At 46.4% G+C, this 17,223-nt stretch overlaps 1 protein-coding gene across 1 annotated transcript in view; it reads left to right on the forward strand.

Moving 5' to 3' along the window:
* The first annotated feature begins 10,822 nt into the window (after window positions 1–10,822).
* The window catches only part of Tgfbr3 (transforming growth factor beta receptor 3), a 175,976-nt gene continuing 169,575 nt past the window's right edge, over window positions 10,823–17,223 (forward strand). The window contains 1 exon segment of the mRNA NM_017256.1: window positions 10,823–11,066. The gene's annotated coding sequence lies outside the window, so the exon portion shown is untranslated.

The raw sequence follows: 17,223 nt of genomic DNA on the forward strand, positions 1-17,223 counted from the left end.
ACATGTTTCCATGTCTACGTTTTTGTTTTTTTTTTTTTAAAGATTTGCTTGACTTAAGGCTGAGGATGTAGCTCAGTGACAAGACACTGGCCTAGTATGTGTGAGGCCTTGGGTTTAATCTCCAGCCCTGAAAAAGAAAAAAAGATTGTGATAGTTCCTGCACTACTGTGCAGGAAACTGAGAAGCTGCGGGGCCTAGGATTGACTGTACTGGGAGACTGAGCATGGCCCAGACCTGCTGAGAAAATGGCCGCCGTGAACCAGGAAGTAGACCGCACACAACTGGCAGCTTGCAGTCGGCCTCTAGAACTGCGTGAGATGAGTATGTGCCCTTGGAGCCACCCAGGCCAGGCTTCTTTCTGTCAAAGGTCATGGGGCTGTGACAAGAGAAAATTTGGTGAAGACATGGAAAAAACTTGAAGAGGAAAAAGACAGGAAGAAGCGAACACCATACAGAATGTACAAACGGGGCTGGAAATGTAGTCGGAGGCAGAGAGATGGCCGAGCCCACACAGGGCCTCGGGATGAGAGTCAGCACTATACACCACACACACACACACACACACACACACGCACGCATACACACACGCATGCACATACACATGCACACACATGCACGCACACACACACGTACACACATGCAAGCACATACACATACTCACGAACACACACGTACGCACATGCATGCACATATACATGCACACATGCACACACCCACACACAGTAGATCCTATGGTGGTTTTTATTTATTTACTCTTTGTCTTTCAGCACAGGGCCTGGACTGTCAGTCGGCTTGAGTTGTGGACACTGTTGAGAGTGTTTGGACACTAAGAAAGTTGAGGCTCAGTTATCAGGATCGTGCAGGTCTGACCGGAGGTGCAGCTGATGAGTACTGCCTTCCTGCCTCTAAGTTGGGGTGCAGCCAAGGGCCTTTTAGGTCTTGTCTCTCCTTATTTTCAATGCGTCTAGTGTTTGAAGACAGCTAGCATTTCCCAGAAGTGACAGTAGCCGTATGGATGTGATTTTTGTCTCCACCAATACGATTCAGTAGTATAATTAGAAGCCTTCCAGAGTATATCACCGTTATGGCTGCCGGTCTTCCCTGCTAACTGCTGGGCAGGCTTCCCTACAACCTCTTGTCTGCCTTTGTCAAGGTCCCACTGTGGTCAGACAGCCCTTCCTTACGTTAAAAGTCTCTGGCTTCCTGGTCAAGTTCTACTCATGACTTATGTTTTTAAGCTTAAAAACCACTTATATTCATTCATTCATTCATTCATTCATTCACGAACCATGTTGGGGTAAGGGTGTGAGTACCTACGTGTGCCATCGTGGGGAGGTCAGAGGTCAAGCTATGGGTCTGTCCTACACATCATGTTGCTCCCAGCAGGTGGACACAGGTTGGGCTGCTCCAGGTTTGAACACTGAGACCCCTCACCAACCCTTCACACTGTTGGCACGACCCACCTGCACCCAGCAGGGACAAAGAGTCCTAGATCCTTCTGTTCAAATAAAATCTACTCCCTCCTACGCTCTTAGAATTACCTCTGTCACCCTTTGTGGCGAGTTCTTCAGTCTCCCAGGTGTCTGTCAGGTTTCCTTTCACATGATGGTGCTCACAAGATACCTGGTAGGTATCCTCAGGCAGTGTATTCATGTGTGTGGGCAGACGTGTGTGCGTGTGCACACATGTGCATGTTCATGTGTGTATATGTGTGTGGATGTGTGTGGATGTGCACATGTGTGTGTATGTGTGCGTGTGCTTAAACTGGAAGCTGAGAGAGACCATAACTAGTAAAGAATAGCTTCCTCATCATTTAGGTGAGGAGGCAATGGTGGGTGGAGGCACAGAGGCAATCATGTCTCTATCTTTGAGAAGTATTACCATAATGAACATTTAGCTGACAAGTATGTGAGGCCAAGTCAGACTATTACATTATTATGTATTTTGCGTATGTATGTGTGCTGAATATGTGTTTTTTTGTGTTAGTATGTATGTGTACCATGGCACATATGTGGAGGTAGGGAGTTGATTCCCTCCTTATTTTTAATATATATGTATATTTAAATTTAATTAATTAATTTCGAGATTACATTTTGATTACATTGCTCCCTTTCCTCCCTCAAAACCCTCTCAACACCCCCCATCTCCTCAGATTCATGATTTTTTCTCTAGTTATTATTCTATGTATGTACTACACACACACACACACACACACACCCCTAAATATAAATATAATCTCAGTCCATATGATGTTAGTTGTATTTCATTCATTCATTGATTCTTTCCTTTTTTTTTTCGAAGAACCTCAAGTAGGTCTCAAACTTGAGGCCTCTGTCTTAGTCTCCCAGGGGGGTGATTCTGGGAGTTCTCCACTATGTCCAGCTTGATGGTTTGAAGAGAGAGAAATCAAATAAATCTCTTGAAAAATGAGCCCGTGACCTAGGACACACTGCCGGGTAGCAGTAAAGATGGTGGTCATAAATTTGATGTAAGATTTGTAGATGGTAAAAACATAGGCAGGTCAACGGGTGGGAGATCCTGGTGGGAGCCAGGAGTCATTGGAACTTAGACACTGAAAGCAGTGAGTTGGGAGCAGAGAGGAATGCTTGACTGGGAAGCGGAACACAGTACTGTGTGACCTCACCAGGAAGTCTAACCTTCCAAACCTCCCCGGCTTGGCTTCTTCCAGAGACCAAAGTAAATAGGATTTTTGAGGACATTCTTACTGAAATCAAGGTTTGGTCCAGTGTGATGTCTCTGGGGAAAGGCTTCACCTGTGGACTCGAGTTTAACCCCTGGAAACCACATGCTAGGAGAGGACGCCTACAAGTTGTCTTCTGATGTCTACACATTAGCCATGGCGCACACACACACACACACACACACACACACACACACACACACACAGAGAGAGAGAGAGAGACAGACAGACAGACAGACAGATGGACGGATGGACGGACGGACAGAGAGATGGACAGACTGAGAGACAGAGAGACTGAGAGAAACAAGTGTAAAAAAATCAGTGCTCATCTGGAAATCATCAAATGCTCTATGCTTGGATCTAATGCTGAGGATCTAGTAAGCTATGTTCAGGTGTGTTAATTGTATCTCTAAATAAAGAAAACAAAATGTTTACAAGGAATAATCACCTCACGACTTTTGGTAAAAATGACATGTCTATTAGAAAACAAACATTAACAAGACAGTGACCAACCCTTGGAGGCTGTGGTGTGGCTTACTTGGGAGAGTGTCTGCCTGCCTGGGGTGCACTTACCCAACAGGAGCCAAGCTGCATGGTGCACACCTGTGATCCCAGAACTCTGGAGGTGCAGGCAGGAAGACAAGGAGTTTAAGATTTCCCCTGGCTATCTATAGGGAGAGTCGAAGGCCAACCTGGGCTACAGGGATCCTGTTTTAAAAAATAGATACAAGGAATGGCCTCATGACCCATCAGGATACAATGAATCCCCATGACCCATCAGGATATAATGAATCCCCATGACCCCTAAGGATACAATATGTGGTCCCATGACCCCTAAGGATGGGCCTCTTGTTCACTTGAACTTTGCACATCTTCCTAAGTTTCTATAAACTCTAGCACAGAAGGTAAGGATAGCCTGAAGTTGACTAATGGCCCACACAGACCTCTGAATTCTAGAATGTTCCTGCTTGTCAAGTAGTGAGTTAAGCTTTGTAACATTTAAAGCTATTGATACATATCCTAGATGCTTATGATCCTTTTATGTCTGTTCTCTGGCGGGGGGGGGGGGGGGGGGTTGGGGGATCATGTGTAACAATAAACTCACAAAAGAGGGCTAGTTCTTTGCTGTAGAAAAGAGGAGGGGTATCGGGTCCCCTTTTGGTCCCTGCTTTCAGCTGTAAGGGAGAACAAGCCCCACCTGGACCCACATCTGCTGTGTGGAGACCCACAAAGATCCCAAGTGGGTTTGTTGTTACTTTGAAACAGTACAAGTTTTCTGGCCTCATTGGAACCCCTGCTGTGGGGAAATTGAAGGCAGGTGAGTTCTGGAAACCTCCATCCTGGGCCTCTGCTTCTCAGGAAATGGCATGTTGGCAGAGGCTGGTAGTTTTATGGTGGCAGGGGAATTTGCTTCATTGCCAAGCCCTGGCAGGAATCAGGTCTAAATCAGGTGCTTGTTTGGCTCTCTGCCCTGCATGAGGGATCATTGAAGAGTAATTTTTCCCTGTTAATTGGAATTTTGCCTGTTGCACACTTTATCAGTCCAGACTAACCCTCACCTCAGATACAGATATAGAAAACCATGGCTCTAAATTTCTGCCTTCAATGACGATGCCGCATGAGACTCCTGCAAGTATGCCCTGGCGTCTTTGGGAGCAAACTTTCGAAATGAAGTTGTAAAGCTGCCGGTGACTATAGGCCAGCTAAACCGAAGGTGAGCGTGCATGCTGGAGCCCGTAGACAGTGTCTGTCTCTGCAGTTTTGGAACAGAGTTTGCTTGGTCACACATCCTTCAGAGTGGTTGTGCAATTACCTCCAGGCTGCTTGCTGTGCTTGACAAACCTCAAGCACATGTTTGTACCTGGGTGAAAGACCCTGTTTTTGTGAATGAGTGGAAGCCAACAGTTCCACTCGCTTAACTTCTTTTCCATCTAGTTACAGCTCCAAGGAGCTTTGATAACTTTTTCTTTTTCTTAAAGATTTATTCATTTATTATGTATACTGTGTTCTGCCTGTATATATGCCTGTACGCCAGAAGAGGGCGCAAAGATCTCATCACAGATGGTTGTGAGCCACCGTGTGGTTGCTAGGAATTGAACTCAGGACCTCTGGAAGAGCAGTCGGGGCTCTTAACCGCTGAGCCATCCCTCCAGCCCCTCCAAGGAGCTTTGAAACCCCAAACAACGGAATAAGACTTTCTACCCTCGGCAAGGGGCTCATGGTCACCTGTGGTACAAAGCACAGCTGCAGATATGGACTCTGGAGTCAGGTAATCGCCTGGCTCAGCCCCCTGCTGGTAAGCAACTCAGCTTCTCTGTGCATCAAGTGATCCTTGATGACGTGAGGGTAACAGAACTGTTGTGGGTTTTATTTTATTATTCACGTAGACAAGGTCTCACAGCCATTAGGTTGGCCTTGCTCTCCTTACAAAGGCAAGGCTGATCTGGGGATTGGGACCATCCCCTCTCCGAACACTGGCGCCTGCCATCGTGCCTAGTGAATAAGGTGGTAAACATAACACCTAGGGCTTCGTGCACATAAGGTAAGCACTGTGTCAACAGAGCTATGCTCCCCAGCCCTGGAGTTAGATTCACCAATTATAAAGCATGCGCTGTGTTCTATATCAGAACTTATGAGAAGGAGAAACAATCATAGGGATTTTTAAGGTGACCGAGTCTTTCAGAAGACTGGAGTAAGTACTTTTTCCTCCAAGGGGGCCAGGGTGAGCCCAAAGCAAACATTACTGACAAACAGGTTATTACGTATTTTCTCAGATGCCTGCTTATCAGTGGGATCTGGAGACATGCCACAGGATGAGTCACTAAAAGGGTGAGTCCCTGCTTAAGGGAGGGACTGTTCCTTAAGACAGACACAGGCTCTGCAAATCACCCGACTCTGCTGTCGAACAGACAGTTTGTACAAGCAAGAGGATGTATACTTTTTTTTAAAAAATGCTAATTCTTTTTACAGTTCTTCTTGGGGGTGAGGGGAGACCATCCATTTGCCTAAACAAGACCTGCAGGATGACAACATCAGTTGATGTGGGGGATGGGGATGGGGGAAATGTCACAAATCCCCACCCTTAGACGAAGAGTTACAGGCAATTATGGCTGCCGAGAGAAGAAGAGTCAGCCTTCTCTAGGGATGATCCTCTTGGTAGGTTAAGTCAGTTCCAATTGGTTAGCCCCAAACACATGCACAGAGGAGCAACCTTAAGTGCATGCAACACCTTCTCTGTCTGCCTCTCTGTCTTTCTGTCTCTCTGTCTCTGTCTTTATCTGACTCTGTCTCTATCTGTGTGTGTTTAAAACAGTTATTAAAGAAGAGATCATGAATTTGAGAGGGGTAGAGGAGGGCACAGAAGTAGTTGGAAGAGGAAGAAGGAGGTGTAGAAATGTAAATACAGTATTCAAGTATGAGATTCTCAAAAAAAGTTTTAAAAACTCAAATTAAAAATGACCATTTGTGTGCCTGCTTAAAAAAATGTTCGTCTGCCATATGAAGTCCTGAGTGGCTCATGCCTGGATTCCCCAGAGTTGAAGGCAGGAAGATCAGCAGTTCTCACAGTCATTCTGCCACACACCAGGTTTCAGGACGAGCCAAGACACCTGAGAGCTGCTTCAAACCAAAGAATCACAGAAGACGGACAAACGAGCAAACAAAAAACAGAAAAGGAAAAAAAATCGACAATAGGAAATGTATGAAGATACTACCTCGGACCAAAGGAAGATGGTCTCTATGGCAACAGCTGATCTTCAGGCCAATGAGGTAGCTCAGCAGTCTAAGACACTTGATGTCCTGACCCGAGTTTGATCCCTGAAGTCTGCATTGTGGAGGGAGAAAGCCAACTCCAGAAAGCCATGATGTGATACATATAAACAAGTAAATAAAGGGGGAAAGATTTAAAGTGACACCACCCCTGCACACACCGATAGTTGGTGAATACTGATGCAGTCCTTGTGTTTTCTCGTGTCATATGTTAAAACTAAGCACATCTGACCTACTTTTAACGCCCTCTGATATTGTCGATATGGAAGCTTCTGGTGGTCAAGCTTGCTGGTTAAGGATCAACATAGACAAGTGTTCCTACCTAGTAGCTACAGGCCCCTGTTTGTACACAGGACTTAGAGAGTGTGTTCGTGCATACAGAACATTTAGTATCCTAATTGGCAAAGGTAACTGGGTTTAAAAGTGGTGTCCTTTGGGATCCACGAACAGGCACTTCGTCAGTCTTCAAAGACAAAGGCTATGTAATCTAGGCTGGAACTCACGAGCCTCTTGCCACTTCCATACCTTATGTGACAATTTAGAGGTTGAATTAAACAATCCTACCCAGTTCAAGTGCTCATGTGTGCACTTGAGACTGAAGACATAGCCTGAGGAATCAATTCGAGTGCAAAGAAATCTGGAGGCCTAAAGTTAGACTGTGTTTAGGCCTGGGCTCACCGACCTGGTTCTTGTTCCTTCAGGATATCGCGTCTATCAGCATTTCCAGTGCTGATTCTCAAACAATGCTTAACGCCTATCAGTAAGGGGTTCTATTAGTTATCTTGTTGTTGCTGTGCTAAGCGCCATGAGCAAGGCAACTTGCAGAAGGCGCAGTTTATTTGGTCAATGATGTAGGAGCCCATCATGTCAGGGCAGAGACGTGGAGCAAGCAGTGGGGACACTCAAGGACAAGGAGCCAAGTGATCGCATCTTTAATAGCAAAGACCAAACAGATTGAACTGGAAGTGGGGAGAGGCTGTAAGGGCTCAGAGACCACCCCCCACCAATGATGTATCCCCCCAGCAAGGCTGCCCTGCCCCAGGACTTCCCCAAACAGCATCACCATTGGGAACCAAGTGTTCATGCCTGAGTCTACGGGGGAACCTTGCTCATTCAAATCACCATAGATGCCTAGAAAAGAGATTTCCATAGTAACTCATTTGATTGATGATACAAATCGTTACAATGAATCTCTGAAACTACATATAAACATATTAAAGAAGTGAGAAGTATTTCCTGTTTTCTCAAGTAGACCTCATCATAGAATGGAAATAAAAATAATGAAGGCCATGCTTTGTTACAGTCGTTCTTAACCTTCCTAACGCTGCCACCCTTTAATACGATGCCTAATGTTGCGGTGACACCCAGCCATAGAATCATTCCATTGCTACTTCAGAACTGTAACTTTGCTACTGTTGCGAATTGTAACGTAAGTATCTGTGTTTTCCCCAAATGGTATCCTGTAAAAATGAGTGTTAGTTTTACATTCCCACCAGTGGTGTGCAAATGTTCCTGTTTCTCTCGTGCTTGCTAGATGTCATTTACCTCGTTGCTAGTAGCCATTTGGTGGGATGGGATATCCGTGGTTTTAATCTTTGCTTTCCTGATGGTTACTGGTGATCGGCATTTTTCATGGTTCCGTGGGTCGTTTCTGGCAATACTTTGGTTGGATGTCAGTGTATGCGGATAGCCACTTCCTCATGGTGCTGTTCATCTGTGTGTTGCTGGGGTTTGGAGGGTGTTGTGCTGTGTGCCTTGTGGATACCGGCCTCTTGTCATGTACTTACTGTTGTATGTCACATGCTCCCAATCCGTGGCTTGTTTCTCTCCTTTGTTGTTTGTTGTCCTCACTGAACAAAAGTTTTATATAATCCCGTTTGTTTGCTCATGCTTTTTTGTTTGGTATCTTGTCCAAGGATAAACTTTGCCATTTCAATGTCAACTCCCCACCCCCACCAAGTGTTTTCTGATGCTCTTAGGCAAACCCACAGGGGTTGAAACCCACATGATGAAACTGTATGAGAAGCCTTCTCAATTGGGTATGTTGGCTGGCCCACGCCTGTAATCCTTGAACTTGGAAGTAGGAAGCAGAAGCAGGAGGATTGAGAGTTCAAGGGTGTGTGTCACCACCCTGAATTACAAAGGGAAAACAAAACAAAACAACACCAACACCCAAACCCCCAAACCCTACCACTCAATTCTCCATGTTAAAAGCCTAGCACTTTTAGAGGACATCTAAGTTAGAAACATTAGAGTCCTTTCTTTGGAAAGTCAGTTGTGTTAGATGGTGCTTTGCTGGGGCAAACACAGGAAGAAGTGTTTTCCTGAGGCAGACACAGGTGTAAGGTTAAGGCAGGGAAAGGAATGTTTCACTGAAGCAGACAGGTGAAAGGATATTCTGCTAAAGCACGCAGGTAAAGGGGCATGTACTGAAGGATTCTTCGCTAAAGATGCATGTATTGGTCCGCCTTACATTGCATAGTTGAGCTCCATCTGTCAGGACTCCAACGAGAAACACACCAAGAAACTTGTGGTGTGTCGCAGTTTCTTGTGGCTTTCATGGACTCGGGCTGACTGACAGTGGTGTCAGCTGAGACAGACTCACCTGGCTGAGGCAAGACCCATGGAGGACATGTGCTGTTTGGAGAGAGTATGAATAGAACTCGGTGGCCAGTGACAGGTGTGTGTGTGTGTGTGTGTGTGTGTGTGTGTGTGTGTGTGTGTGGCTGAGCTAGGTTTGTTTATGGAGCCAGCTGTGTAACACTGGTTGGTCTGGAGTCTTTGCTGAGATTCACTTCCTAGAGAGAGAGGCGTAGCCGAGAACTTCTCCTGTTGGTCTCTCCTGCTGCTGAGGCTGAGGCCTGGCTGTTTCTGCTAGGCAGTGCCACTGCTGCTGATTCCTGTTTACTGTCCCGACTCTACTGAACTGGCTGCCCATATGTCGTGAAGTGTTTGTGGGTGGATGGAGCTGTCTCTTCGAACCTGTGAACTGAACGGCCGATTTCCAGACAATACAGCTGGGAGTTGCTCCAAAGGACCATTTCTAAACAGGTCCACTCCCCTGTTACCCTTTCCTTTTTCCTACCTCTCTGGTGGGTGATGGGCTAGAAGGGAGGTTAAGGTGTCTAAGAACCATCATTAAAAAATAGACTTTAAAAATTAAAATTACAGAAGTCTAACTGGGTCCCTCATTTGTGCAAAGGTTCCCTGATTATCCAACAACTGTCAAGACTGGAAACCTGTCTTTGAACCAGTCACTTCTGTCACTTCATCTGCTGTGTCACTGGTAGAGTTTCCGGTGAAGTAGCTGGTGACAGAATTCTGTGGGTCAAGGTGCTTGCTGCCAAGCCTGAAGAACTGCACCTAAGTTGGATTCCTGGGCCCTACGTGGTGGAAAGGGAGAAAGTTGTCTTCTGACCTCACTCTGGTCAAGGCTGTTTTTGAACTTTTGATCCTCCTGCCATACTTGGTTGTATGGGGGGCTGGGGATCAAACTCAGGGCTCTGTGTATGTTGGGCACATAACATTACTACTGAACTATGGCCCCAATGGGCAATTCACCTTTCAACAGAAAGCGAAGTGTAAACAGAGCATCAGAGTTGTGTTGGTGATTGAAGTAGTGGCGTTCAAGCCTTGCAAGGTGCATGTCGCCGGCACATGCGTGCAGGCGGGACCCTGCGTGCTCGCCTGTCCTTCACACTCAGGGCCATGGGGAGACTGCAGGGTTGGAATTCAGGTAGCACAATAGCTAGAGAAGGCACTCTGTGCCAGGCTGTACAGAGAAAGAGCATGATAACCAGAACCGGGAGAAAACCCAAACTGGGGCAGAATGAATGTATGTGCACGGGGCTGCGATGTAGGAGTGGGCTTCTCTGAGATATTTTAAAAAAGAATTTTGATATCGACAACCACGGTCCCTATCTTCTCTTAAGACCCTGGTAGTTTGAAGGATCCAGAGAGAGGCAGCGAGTCCCCTCAGTGATCGCCACATCCCGGGTACCCCACACTTCTCCCAGGCCAGGGATCCCCAGCTGTTACCCCATCCCGGGCCGCTCCCTGACTTCCTTTCTCTCCTTCCAGCCCCAGCCTTCTCTGCCCGAAGGGAAGCGCAGGCTGGAGCAAGCTCTCTCGGCTCATCCATCAGCAGTGGAGGAGGAGGAGAGGAGGGGCAGGAGGAGGAGTTTCTAGGCGGCCGAGCCCCCAAGGCCCGCAGTGCCCTTCCCCCCTCGCGCTGATTGCTGTGGCTGCGCGCCCGACCCCGCCCGCGCGTGTGCGCGGCCGAGCTAGGGCGCCGCACGGGCCCGATGGGGGTGATCCAGGCTTTCGGGGACGCCGAGCGCCACTTTCCTCCTCCCTGGCAGTGAGAGACAGTGGGGAGAGGAGAAAGCGGGCTGCTGTCCTTCCAGGCCACTTTCGCTGCGCGATTCCGCGAGCTCCCGGCAGGAGGTGAAAGTCCCCGGCGGGGTCCGGATGGCGCAGTTGCACTGCGGCTGCTGAGCTCGCGGCCGCCTGCGCGCGCTGGGCGCGGGGACTCGCTTCGGCTAGTAACTCCTCCACCTCGCGGCGGACGACCGGTCCTGGACACGCTGCCTGCGAGGTACGTGCTGCTCGGCGCCCGGTGAGCGGCTGTGCACGCTGCGCGGTGCGAGTCGGTGCCTGCTTCGCGGGGTTGCTCGGGTCACCCGGGACCCAGAGCCCGGGACCTGGCTTTGGCCGGGCCGGGTTGACGCTGAGCGGAACCAGGATCCGCGGCGGTCCCGGGTGGGCAGCTCCAGGAAGGAGTTCCCCACGCCCGCTTTCGCTCTTCCTCTCCGCGGTTTCCTAGTCCCCTGCGGGGCCGCAGGCCACTGCCCTCCCGGCGCGTGACAGCGTGGGTGGGCGCTGGACCCTGATGGATAGCAGAGGCCGCGGCCGCGAGACACGCGCGCCCACGCCAGTCCAGGGTCCCTGACGGCCACTCCCTGGCTCGGGGAGTCAGTCCTGAAAACGCAGCGGAGGACGCGCCCGGGTTAATCCCGCCGCGCTCCCGCTGATGGTAGAGGCTCCCTGCGAGTGTGAACTTGGTTGGGACAAACTTGAAACTCATGGATGTTGCTAGAGGAATCCGCTTGCAGAGTTGGGCTGATTGGGACATTTGTCCCACCTTCCCGTACCCGACAGGAGTGCAGACTGCTGGCGTGACGAGCCCCAGTTACCGAGGCTTTAGGTGTTCGTGCAAACGGTCGCTCCGCTAGCTGTGAACTGGGAGGACTCGGTCCCCCAAGGTGGCTGTGCGGTTGGAGGAGTGCACATATGTTCCGGACTGGGACCGCGCCGCCGAGCGCTGCACAGGTGTTTGCGCCCCGTGCTGCGCCCTGCGGTGACAGGAGAGCCGCGAGGGGAGGGATCCTGCGAGTGACCCACTGAGGTGAAGAACCAGCCGACTTAAAAGTTTCTTCTTCCTTTGAAGAAGTGAGCGGCTTTGGAGAGTACCCACACGCAAACAAAACAAAACAAAAACAAAACAGAAAACCGTAACGGGATCCTTTAATATCCCGGGAATGGCCCTCTTTCAGATTGTAGCGGATAATTCTAGGGAGAGCTTAGCTGGTTCTTTGGAGGTACTCAAACCGGAGTGTATTGATCCCCTCCTGTGTGTCAGTATCTCCAGCAACTCCAGCTAGTACCTGTCAGGACTTAAGGACCACCCCAACTCTATGGTTAAAAGTGATTTTAGTGGGCCCATTTTACAGATCACATGTTAGACGCTAGTCCAGAAATCATATACAGCTTTCTGTTACTTTTAACCCAATGCTGCTTGGGTCATGGCGAAGTCCTTGGCCCTCCGTTCTCGCCCAGCTTCCTGTTCGAGTTGAATATACCCTTTGAAACACAGATAGATTATCTGTGATTAATTTAGGTGATCATACATGTATGTACTTTGCAGGAGCCAGAATCCAGCTTCTCCAAGCCTGGGTCCAAATAATTATAAATAGAACTCTGACTTGTGTTAGTTTGGATCTTTATTCTTTATTACTTTTATTAATCCACCAGACGTTGTTGATCAAGGCCGCTTGGCTTCCTTAGGAAACAGCTTGAGGTTGGCACAGGAGGCAGGGAAATAATTCTTACCCCCTGAAGGGCTATTAAACAGGACTTGATTTCATGCCATTGTCTCAGCGAGAGGATGTTGCTCTGTTTCTTGATGTTCTCTGCTTTTGGCTTTAATTCTGCATTGTTTAGCGTTTGGAGGCTTGGGCACACTTTTTACTCTTGACATTGTTGTCAGCTTTAAACGTCCCCTATTGTGATGGAATCTGGCCACCCCACACCAGCTTTGCTTAACTGTTTGTACATTAAAAAAAAAACAATAAAGTCATCAACTGAGTTTTGAACCCCAGCACTTCAAAGACCTATGCCCTGAGAAATTCATTGTTATTTTTAACATTAGCCAGCAGGGGGCGCACAGCATATTATTGATGTCCGGCGGGCACCTAAACCTGTTTGTACGGTATGTATCATATATTTCAGAAACGGAAAGTATTATAGCTTTATCTATTACAGTAACAAGTTGCTTTCTGAGTTTTCCGTTTAGTTTCAACTGTTTAAAAGTGGGATGATCTTGAGTTCAGGGCCTGAACGTGAAATGTGGGTCTAGAACCTGTGGTGATTTGGTAAATATTTAAATATGATTCATAGGGTCCCCCAGCCCCCTTTTTTTTTCTTCTTCTTCTAGTTTGCTTTCCTTGAGAGATATGTTTGTAAGATTTTGTGTCGTTTGAATAGCATTTTAGGTTATTTAGGGGAACTGAGTGGCAATCCAAAGAGATTCGTTTCGAACCCTTTTGTAATGACCCCTAGTGTCTCCTTTATAAAACTGAACGCATGGACTCTTTCTCGGGGAAGTTGATGGATTCAGTGCTATCATTATTATCTTTCATTAACGTCTTCCAAGTGTAAGGTAGTGAGAGCTCACTCTCCTGTGTCCCTTTTGTAGAGCTGTGCATTCTACAGATATGTATGTTTTAATTAAGTTTGAGCTCCCTCATCGAAAATGCTTGGAGGTGCGGGGTAGTGGTGGCCCCTGCCTTTAATCCCAGCACTCAGGGAGCAGAGGCAGGAGGATCTCTGTGAGTTCGAGGCCAGCTTGGTCTACAGAGCGAGTTCCAGGATAGCCAGGGCTACACACACAGTGGAACCCTGCTTTGAGAAAATAAAATGCGTGTGGGTAAAAGGGCTCTGCAGTTCTTCAGACTGCAATGTCTGTATATACATAGTGATCTCTTGGGAGAGGGAATCAGATCTAAACATAATTTGCGTGTAATCTATATCTGATAGCATAAAGGTAGTTTCATGCAATGTTTTTAGTGTATCTACATTTTGAGTTCAGGTAGTTATTTGACATCTGGGTGGAATTTTCTACTTTTTCATATTTGCCCTGAGAAAGTTATGGATTTGGGGACATTTTGGATGTTAGATTTTTTTGGGTCAGGGGTGCTCAACCTGTACGTTAATAGTCCAAAGCCCTATTCTGTATAAGCACAGGTATCTGGTGTGCTTAGGTAATCATGTCTGTAAACACACCTATAAAATATTTAAGAATTAACATGCTTGTAATCCAGCCAGACGATTTTATTTTATTTTATTTTTATTAAAGTCTTTCTGTCTTCATAGTTTTGGAAGTTTTGTTTCTTGTGTATCTTGTATAAAAGATTTAACTTTTCTTTATGAACTGTTAGGGTCAAGTGGATCCTATTTTAAATCACTTTAAAATGTAGCCATTCCTTTGTAAACGTCAACCTATATTTAACATCACAGACTAGCATTAATTCAGGATCTCTTTTAGTCTTCCATTCTTTGATCAAGTTGACTTATTTTACAGATTTTTTTCAGACCCCCTGCTCTCTAATCAACCTCTGGTTCATGGCTATGGAGTTCAGTAAATGAGCTTAGCATCTTGATAGCATGGGGTCAGGATGGTTTGAGGATGCCAAAGCCTTCTCTCAGAAGGGGTTTAAGAATTGAAACAGTTTTTGTTTTTAAAGAAGGAAATTGTTGTCCCCTTCTTTTTAAGACTCAAAGGAATTAATTTTCCTTTTGCATAAAACTTAACTTGCAAAAAACCAGCTTGCCTAAAAGCCTAGGGAAATCCTGTTGGGTCACTTCTAGCTTCTTTTAGTACCCGAGTGGCCCTCAAATTCTGGGGATCATGAATCTGTGTAAAGCTCTGACTTTATATTTTAAAGTGAAGGACAGAACAGGTAGAATTTAGAGGGTGACAGGTAAGTGGAAATGTTACTATAGCCCATCCCCCCACCCCATGGTTCTATTGTTATTAATAATTCTTGTTCTTGGTAAGTTATTTACATTTATTGTCTCTGTCTCTGTCTCTGTCTCTCTCGTGTGTGTGTGTGTGTGTGTGTGTGTGTGTGTGTGTGTGTGTGTGTGTCTGCTTTTGCTTCCTTCCAGATATGTATGTATCTGGTGCCTTCCTTCAGAGGTTAGAAGAGGGTGTTGTACTCCCTGGAACTGGAGTTACATGTTTTGGCTTTTTGTTTAGTTTTTTTTGTTGTTGTTGTTATTGTTGTTCGTTTGTTTTGTGAGCCCCCATAGGTGATGAGAACTGAGCCTGTGTCCCTTGAAGCTCAACCAATGCTCTTTGCTATGTGGCCGTTCCCCCAACCTCTTTATAAGTCATTTTGAAATGTGGATTTTCTATCCTTTCATTGCTATTGGATGGAAAATTATGGTGGTCAGATTTATTGGTTGATAGAGGACAGCCTTTCCACCGAGGCCCCTATTTTAAATAATGGTTTAACAGCTATTTCAGTCAGGTCCCTATTTCCTCAAACTGTCAAACATTGTCTTTTTTCACATTCAAAATCCTTAACTACTTTTTGAAATTTACATAATTGATTAGGTTCATGTTTTAAGAGATCTTTAACTTAGAAGTTCTCGCCACTGCTTTAGGAAGTGGCCAGTTAAGAACGTGTGAGCCTACACTATAAGAAAAACTACTATTCCTATTATCTTGAGGTGCTGAGGTTTATGCATATGAGGCAAGCACCAGGTCTCTGAGCTGCACCCCTATGTTCCAAAAGTTAACCTTTCAGGCGTATCAGTGAGAGAGAGAGATTCCTTTAGATGTCTGTGAACGCAGGCACCTGCTGCAGGAAGTTCTCTGGTTTCCCTGTCTTCAGACTCCCAGAGGAAATGACAGCAATGCTTCTTTGTAGCATTTTATAAAAACGCAAACTGTTGCTAATTTGTTCAGTTTCCAGTCAGGCTAAAATAGAGCAAACACCCCTTTGAAAAGCTGTGCTAAAATGATCTGGATCCATTTTCTGGGCTCTGTCTAGCTCTGGATTTCTTGTTGTTGTAGCCTTTGAAATCACAACTTTACTTGTTGACTTCCTTGCTCATCTACAAAGCCCTTGCTTAAGGCTTAACACGGATTTCTAAGCACTACCCCCTCCCTGCTGCTACCTTAGGGAGAGGTCCAGTTATTTGGACTTCCAGCACTCTCAGCCAAGATGTGTGGTACTTTGTTGGATGAAATATCCCTATAGATTCTGCTTGGGGCTACTCTTGTTTGGACTTTATTTTACATTTTCCCTTCATTTTTTTCAGGCCAATGATGGAGATATAAGTAGGTCAACAACCTATGAGGCCTGTATTTAAGAAGGAGAGACTGTGGTAGAGCCCCAGAAACATATCTGTAGGGCATCCTAATGGACCTACCAATGAGTACTATGTGGGGTGTGCCTTATACCAATTTGTGTCAGCAATGGCTGTGTATTGAGATTTCTTTCATCCAAGCATGGTGGACCATGTCTATAACTCCAGCCCTTGGAAGGTAGAGGCAGGAGCATCAGTGATTCCAGATCAGCTTACAATCCACAGTGAGTCCTGGGCTACATGGACCCTGTCATGGAAAAAAAAATCCCTCCAAAACAAAAACAAAAATCATAAGCTAAACCAAACTGGGAAAAAGACTGTAAGTCATGTGTAAGTGTGGGCAAGTTTCATTTTTATTTCAAATTTAATGTCTGATTGTCACCAGAATAGTCATTGAAATTAAGTCAGAAATACTAAACTTCTGTTCACGTTAAGAAAACCGATAACAGAGAGGTGTCTGTTTCTTGGGTGTCAGGCTCTGACTGTGGAGGGCCTATGGGCTTCGGTGCACTGGGAAGGACAGACACCTGTTTGTCTGTCCCTCCAACCACATAATTCACTTTCCTGGCATATGCTGAAGGTCAGGCTTTTGTATACCATTCCAAAAGAACAGTTTGTGAAAACACATTTCAGTTGATTAGTTTGTGGTGGGGGAAATAAAAACCCCTCTTTAGAGAGCAGCTTGTGAAGGGAGTCCTGGGCCTTTCCTGATGATCGGATGGTCCTCAGGCCAACTGGCTTGTTGCACCGAAATGGCCACGGGGAGGGTCTGGCAGGATGCTGCATTTTCTTTTTACTGCTTGAGTCTTTTTTGTGGAAACTTGATGAATACTTCGTTCCATGTGGTCGTGTCATCCTGTTAGCATCTTACCAATTCCTGTGCTTTGACGGTGCGAGGTTGGTCCTTGGATACAGCACTATGCTGGCGGCTGTTTGCACATTTCGCTTCATAATTATCTAACTCCAGTAATTGCTGGAGCAGACTATGACTTTTCTTTTCCCTCTCTCGCTAGGAGGGTTGTTTGAGGTGAGACACTTTGATACAAAGCCTAAGTAAATACCGTTGTGCAAGCCTCACTGTGTTGGTAGCTGTCTCT

The sequence above is a fragment of the Rattus norvegicus genome, chromosome 14 (genome assembly GCF_036323735.1).
Source record: "Rattus norvegicus strain BN/NHsdMcwi chromosome 14, GRCr8, whole genome shotgun sequence".
In the NCBI taxonomy this organism is placed as follows: domain Eukaryota; kingdom Metazoa; phylum Chordata; class Mammalia; order Rodentia; family Muridae; genus Rattus; species Rattus norvegicus.